We start from the raw sequence: 8,686 nt of genomic DNA, 5'->3' as shown, positions 1-8,686 counted from the left end.
AATTAGTTGATTACTAACTATGGACAAGACAGTAGTAGATTGATCACATTATTATTTATATACATATAAATGTGAGCAACAAATAAATGATGAAATGGAAAGAATCTAAAATGAATTAGTTAAAGAAATTCGGAAAGAATAGGGGATAAGAAGAAATAAATGGAGAAAGAGGAATGAAGAAAGTAAGAAATGCGAGAATAAGGTTATAGGATATAGGATATATCTACTACTGTCTTGTCCATAGTTAGTAATCAACTAATTTAGATTTTCATTCCATTATTGTGTATATTTCCAAATTTTTAGTTAATTATTTATTTTATTTTATATATTTGTGTTTATTTATTTTTATTATTATTATTATTTCTCTCTCTAAATGATGGATGTTGTCTTTTTGTTTTTATAGCCCTGATGAAGACCTGAAAATCAGGTCGAAACGTCGGCATAAATAAATATTTTTTTGTTTATTTATGTTGTTCCTTTGCTGACCGCACCTCCCGACTATCTTCTCAGTAATCTACGGTCAACTATATACACCTCATTATTTAGCTTTATCTATTTATTCTTATCCGAATAATTGTTTACCTATCTATATCTGGACTCTATTTATTGTTTCATTAGATTCATATTCATACCTACCATTACTTCACCATTTGATAAATAGAATAAGAGTTGCTTTATCCGTGTTTTGGGTAATATAAATTACTTATGCCCAATATATAGTTTAACATACTGTGATTTGGGGGAAGTTCTTATATACTCGTTTATAATTTAAAGAATATGGTTTATGGTCTAAAAATTTATTTTTAAATATAGCCAGGAAAAATACATGAAGTATATACAAATACATTTTTTTAGAAAACTTTGTGTTTTTCCTCATTGGGATTTGTTTTCTGGGATCTATTGATTCTCTGCTATTTTCTATGTACTACTGTATTTTTTTTTTATATAGGTCAAACATTTAGAAAAAGATAGGAATAAAGAATGGCATTAAAAATAACAAAAAAAAGTTTGGAACAAAGAGGCCTTATGTAAAATGTGAGATCTAAAAAAAAAAATAAAAAAAAAAATTGATTGAACTTTTTTATTTTGAGTAGCTGAGGGAATAGAAATAATTAATTTTTGGTCCTCCGAGCTGGATTTGCTTATCTAAGCGTCACCTTAATACTTGTAAACCGTAATACGAGGTCATTCCTCGGCAATCGCCTAGTTGCAATCTGTGAAAGATAAGCTCTCCTAGATGAGATAAATAGCTGAGCAGACTAGAGCGGCAGCCGGGCCAAAGGAAGGAGGCTATATATAGGCACCGCTTATCTCTTAGCTAGGATAGGGGCTCTCTGGCTTGGGTTTCAGTCTGCCCTTTCCAGCTCCACTTCCAGGCATTTAAATTCTTAGACTCATGCTGATATCACCGCTTCGGGAAATCACCGCCTTACTAAGCACAAATTAATTTGTTGACAACGGACGGAGGAAGCCCGAGGTATTTTTTAAGCATGCAATCAGAAATAGATTAAAATTAATTATGGATCTTTAGGGGATCCACACTGGCCTCAGTATAATAATAAGCTTATAAATTTTAAAATATTATTCAAAATTGGCAATAACGATTCTCACACGACTTTGTCCCACTAGGCAGTGTTGCGACTGTGTAAATCGTTAATTGTTAGTGTCTAATGTTTTGATGTATAATTATTACTGAATATATTTTAATTATTAAAAATTGAATCTTTACTGCTACAACCCATGAACGGTTAGGGGTGCAGTCCTTTATAAGGAAGTACTTTTACTAGACCAACGGTTGTGCAAGGAGATGATTTGGTCAGAATCATGCCAGATACCCTTATCAAGGGTACCCACTTCATAAGGCTGGGTGAACCCCGGAGAGCTCCTGAATTCACATGGCTGATTCACGGCTACAATGAAACAGAAAATAATTATCTCCCACTGCCGAATTGAAACAGGATCCTTGGAGTTGATAGTACAGTGCCTTACCAATGAGCTACCCACTCCCATTCCAAATTATTATTAACATAAAATGAAAACTAAAAAAAAAAATCATTTATTTATGCGTTCACTACAAATGAATTTATTTGCAAACTACTTAGAACACTACAAAACCTAATTAAATATAATTTATTGTAGATTAAATTTGCCAAAATATGAACTCTAGTAAAGGTGTTTACGTTCAGTATTTCCCAAGATATAGTTTTTTTAAAATCAACATTTCTGGAAATATATATACAGAAAGATCAGTAGTTAGTGAAATTATTGTAAGAAATCTTTATCTTGGGAATCATGAGACCTATAGATTTCTATTAGCACTCAAATTAATGTACTACATGATATTTATCATCGTAGGGGCAGTAGTTTTTATGATATTTGCTAAAATAAATTGACTTTTAGTTGTTCAGACAGAATTTCATATGCGAAATTTGAAAATGCAAATATTATAGAAATATACTTGGCAGACTCATCAATTTTGACTAGTAATTATATATACTTTTCATTAAAGTATTTTCTTAAAACAATTAGGGTGAAATATATATTAGCTCTTAAATATATATTTTTCTCCTCTTAGGCTCTTAAAAAAAAATTAGAATCAGTACCACTACAATCCATGAAGGGACAAGGGTTCAGTACTTGCTTTGTAAGGAAGTACTGTTACTAGACCAACGGTTGTGCAAGGAGGTGATTTGGTCAGAATCACGCTCAACCACCAGATTTTTACCAAATTAAGAGTACCCACATCATGAGGCTGGGTGGACACCGGAGCGCTCCTGAATTCATAGTGCTGACTCACGCCTACAGTGAAACAGAAAATATTTTTCTCCCAATACCGAATTAAAACAGGATCCTTGGAGTTGGTAGTACAGTAGTACAGGTGGTACCCATTTATGCGTTCAATACAAATGAATTTATTTGTATTTAAAAATATTTTTTTATATATACCTGTATTTTTCTCTTATTGTGTAATGTGTGATGATGAAAAAGTGTATAAATCAAAAGTTTTTTTCAGTAATAAAAATACATACTTGGAATTCACATACTTCACTTGGAATGCAAGAACTTAACCGACGATTTGATCAATCATATAGAATCCTAAAAGGAAATCTGTCTGTACTTAAGGATTAGAACTGTTGGGGACAGATAAAAATTCCTGCATCAAACGTATTCAATTCTTTCTATTTTTAGTTCTTGGAACAATAGTCAGGGATCCATGCTACATAAAAACCATACGCTACATATATGATCTTAATATGCTATTTTTCTCTATCCTTGTTCCATCAAATTCCACCATATTTCATGAAGAATTCACTTAACATCCTAACCTCATTGCACAATTCTTATCTAGCATTACCCATCTCTACAATTCTTCCGGAAGGTAGAAGCATAAGGGGCCTATAGACATACATGAGTACATTTATGTTTAAATTACTTCTTTGCTTAAAGTTTACTTTGTATATATTATTTTGTTATCATTTATGTATAAATTAAATGACAACAAAATAGAATATGGTGCGAATGTGCTCTCTTATCTCTATTATCAACGCCTGAAAGCATATAACTATAATGTAATACAATACAACACTGGAAAAACAAAAGGTAACCAAAAAATATGTAGATGTAGTTCACAGATTGGTTCCTTATTACCTTCACTAACCTATATATGGAATATAGAGTGATGGGATATATTTCGATCGTGCAAAATTCCGAATTTGAGTTTTCAACTGAAATACACGTTTTGAGGTACCCTACGTCCCAATAACTTGGTCTCGCAAAATGGTGTGTGTGTTTGTGTGAACAGCCTAGCTCAGAAACGAAATGTCGAACTAAACTAAAATTATATACTTAATACAGGTATATACCTGGAATGAAACAGCAACTTTTACGATATCATCGAAGTTCCTTATCATAGAACCGATATTTCAAATTTTTTCGAATATTTCAAAAACAAATCTAACGATTTTGATTAAACTTGGCATACCATTCTATACAGTCAAATCAGCTTTAATGTCAGGTAGGTCTGACATAGCTTAATAAATAATTTTTAAAAAATATTCCTCTAAACTGCCTTTAATCTTGTTGATTTGAAAATGAAAAATAAAGAAACAGGTCTCATTACTAGCAATAATAAACAATGGAAAAAATACGAAGTATTAAAGAATTTTATGAATAACTGAAGAAGAAAAAAAAAAAATTGACTCATCTGATTCGAAAGGGAAAAACCGAGATCACCTTATAAAATTTACTTTAGTTTTTGCTACCTCCAGAAATCATAAAATACGAATTTTTAGAGTAACAGAAAAAAACATTTTGAAATTATTTTCTGTTACACTGTAACCGTGAGTCAACTCCTGTGAGCTCTGGGAGTTCTCGTGGGTTCCACCCATCCTCTTAAATTGATCAATAGTGATTCTGACCAAATCACCTCCTTGCACAACCGTTGTTCTAGTAACAGTGCTTTCTTACAAAGTACTGAACCCCTGACTCTTCATTGGTTTTAGCGGTACAGATTTAAATTGAAATTTAATAATTGAGGGAATAAGAAACCAAAATGTAGGAATAGCAAAATAAACGTAGGCATTTATGTATATAGTGAATTTACACAATCATTTACTATTATGATAGGCGTTTGGAGAGTAAAAAAGAATTTTTCCTATTGAATTATTGTGAACGCTTTTGATGGCACGAGTTTCTTTTTGTTTTTTTTAAATAACTATATTATAGCAAAAAAAAAAATGATCTTTTCTTTTTAATGAGTTTTCCATCATTTCACAAATGTTCAAACCCAAATATACCACTTTTCCCCTATATTTCGTGTGATATTTTGAATTCCAGTTATCAAGGGAAATACACTTTTTTAATGTACCCTGAGTCCAAATAACTTAGTCTCAAGAAACGGTCTCTGGTTTTATATGAACAGCTCAAAAACTGAAATATGGATTGAAGGTTTATACGGACCTGAGATGTAAGAGAACTTTTCACTTAACTTGACTTATAGGAAATGCTACTTTAACTAAATCGATTTTATACTTTCTCTAAAAAACTATTGGAGTTTTTTTTTTTTTTTTAATTTTAATATCAACTAATTATTCTCATTGAAAGTGTGACCAAGCCAATTTTCAAAATGGCTTCTTTTAAAGCACCTTTATTTTATTTTATTTGAAGCAAATTAGACTCTAAATTGTTAGTAGTAATATATAAATTATGAAAGAATTTATACTGTATAAAGAAATATAATAATTAAATATATTTTCAACGTGAATTAGAAAATACAGTATTTAGTTTATACAATTTCATCAAAAGACTACGATTTTTTTTTTCAAATATTTCAAAATGGCCTGAAATGTTTTTATAATGAAATGTTTAGTAATTTAAATGTTGGAAATCTCCTTTATTTTTCAGTGTATGACAGTTCCAGGATATACAAACGAAAAGCGATCAGTTAAAGAAATTTCTATTACAATTTTAAATAGTTAGATTAAAAAAAACTTTTTTAATCTTTTCCTCGCGGTTTCAAAGAGTGAAATTTCCTTGAACTGATAAGCTATCGCGGTCGTGCTCCAACTTCTAACAACAAACTTTTTCTAAAAACTTTTTTTCCTCGTTTCCTGTTTGGAAGAAACTTGGTAGGTTACAAAGGCCTTGTCGATATTCAAATATTAAGAGATACCCATACAAATGTTTAATGGAATAATTAAATCTTATTTACCTATTTATTGTTCTAAAATTGAAATATGTCAATTAATGTAATATGTTTATCTTACTTAACTACTTAATCAACCCAATGTAGAATAGATGAAGTATTATTTTAATTTTTTATTAAGAAATAAAAAAAATTTTTTTTATATATATATAGATACAATCTATTTTTTTTTCTATTTTAAATTTACTTACTATATATAAATATATATATACAATCTATTTTTTATATAAGATAGTCTAATACAAAAATATCAGAAAAATTAATTTTAGCCATGATGAAGCCTGAAAATTATACGGCTAACCAATAATCTTCCTCTCATACATAATATTAAAAAACGCGATGAGTCTTAATTTCTTGAAATGCGATCCGAAAATGTTAATTACACTGTTAGTTTTAAATTAGATATAAGAAATTCAAACTAGCATAACCAGGAAATATTGAGTAAAATTAATTTGTGAATATTATGAGTAAGTGTTCAGTAATTGTTTGAAATGAAGTATAATATAATTTTTACTAATAAAATAAAATAGACCCTGAAATATAGTGATAATATGCCTAACCTGGTTTGTAGGCTGGTTATGTAGTATAGTGTCGATAAGTAAGTTATAGTTAATGATAATCGTAAATCTAATCTTCAATAAATAGGATTAATAAATGAAGAATATAGGTGACATTGTTGAAATTTAAAGGTGAAATTATGGAAGTTGATAAATATTTAATATGATTATCCTTATTAAGTCTCTGTTAATTGGTTAGGTGAGTAACTATATTGAATAAGAGGAAGGTACAGAAATGACAGTCCAGCGGAACGGTGCCTTCACGATCCATTAATCCCATGACGTAGCCATAGGCTATAGCTAGACTATACCACCTTAGCTGGACTGATATCAACACCTTATAATGCAACAGAGCAATCAAAGGGAGAAGACACAGTAAACTATATATAATACATTTCATGCATTATATATGTACGAAGTACTAATATTTATTTTATTGAAATGTAAGAAAAAAAAAAAAAGAAATTATAGAAAAACTATCTATTAATAACCTACATTTTGTCTTACTTGAAAATTCACTCACTGTGGTGAAACTCTGGAAAATGGAACGAAACGTCGGTTACAAATAAATAGTTTATCTGCTATTTTTGTACCTTTCTTGACCTATAATCATAACTTCCTATAATCACTAAATGTGACTAATAAATGATGTTGCTCTATATTAGATAAGCCATCGACATAATATCTTGCAAGAGTTATAGGCAGACTATTTGAAATTTTAATATTTAGGATCAATAATGATTATATAAATATTAAAAATACTGCAATAAAATGTGTTAATTATTAGATAATTTTTGATAATGCCCAGGTTGGCCGAAACCTCACAGATGTGAAATTAATTAATAAAGAATGTTGCGGCGAAAAGGATCTACTTTGTTATAATTGATAAATACATTAAGTCTCATACAAAGAAATTAATGAATATATATAATAAAAACTTAATCAGATAAAAATATGTAGACATTAAAATTTAAATTGCGTTTATTTGCTTGATATGTACGAAAAAGAAAATTTCTATTTAAATTCATGACACTAGAACAAGGTAGTGTTTTTTCTCTTCATTTATTTTTTTTGTTGTAGACATCAGCTCGCTTCTGAGCTCTTCAAGGTCTTCTTAAACGATTCTTTTACCTGATTGAAATCTCAATTGGTAATTTATTTCTTTTCTTTCTTTTTTTTTTTTGTAAATATTGGCAACCATTTAACTTTTCTACTAAATATTTGGAACAGTCATATACATGAATAAAGTATTATTGAAATGATAAAAGTTTATAATGTAGAATAGAATTTAACTTCTCATACAAACCAGAGGTTGCACGCCCCACTTCAACAATTAAACAATAACCAACCAAATGGAAATAGCGCGTCATTCCAAAACAGTTCCACTAATATAGAAGAAAAAAATGCTCAATAATATAAAAATGTACTAAGTATTTTTTTCTGGTTTATATTTTAGAACATTGTGAGATGAGGTATGGGAAAATATTGGTTAGTTATTTGCTTATGTTAGTGAGATTTCAGGTTTTATTTTGGAATTTTAGAATTATATACTAAGTAAAATACAATATGAGCTGTGCATATTCACCAGTAAAATTCGATTATCTGAAATCGTTAAGGCAAAAAATATTTTGACAGGAGAAATGTCTTTGTCAATGACGGGTTGTTGATTAACGAATATGAAGTTCTGACGATTAAAGTATTTTCCAAGTATTTTAAAATAAGCAAAATTTATATATATATATTTTTAATTATCTTCTATTTAATGATCATTATGAGAAATGCGGGTTGAAATCAGAAGTTACAGGCACAGCTAAGAGTAAAAAATAAATATTACTCACTTTTTCATGAATTTCAGAATAAAATAGTGATGCTATTCAACTTAATAATAATTGATGAATAATAATACTTTACACCTGAATCAGTTCACAGGTATCTCTACACCACCAATAAATACAAACGCCCTACACACACTCCCCTTTGTTGCAGGGAAAGGATCCCGGAATGTTTGATCCTTTGTTGGCAAAATGTGTTTAATTCTTTGCCACAGGATTGTATGCCATTGTATGCTTGATCAATTTCTTTTGTCCAACCTCTTCCTACCTTTGTTGAGCGGCATCCATTGTATTGGAGCTCTGCTCACAGATATCTTCCTGGAACTAAACCAGAATATAGTTTAAAGTCGAGGTGTGGATTTACTCAACTTTTTACTGGATGACGGTTTGTGTTTTTTTTTAAATTTATTTATTTCATAAATAGCATTATTTTATTTTTTGAGAGCCCAAGAGGAGAAAAATGTATATTTAAGAGCCAATTTATATTTATAAATATTATGTTTGAGTGCTAATAGAAATCTATAGGTCTCATGATTCCTGAGATAAAGATTTCTTACAATAAATTCACTAACTACTGATTTTTCAATTTATAT

The sequence above is a fragment of the Halyomorpha halys genome, unplaced genomic scaffold, assembly GCF_000696795.3.
Source record: "Halyomorpha halys isolate HHAL.00 unplaced genomic scaffold, Hhal_1.1 Scaffold864.1, whole genome shotgun sequence".
In the NCBI taxonomy this organism is placed as follows: Eukaryota; Metazoa; Arthropoda; class Insecta; order Hemiptera; family Pentatomidae; genus Halyomorpha; species Halyomorpha halys.
The sequence above is the reverse complement of the archived record's forward strand: the minus strand, read 5'-3'. Positions refer to the sequence as shown.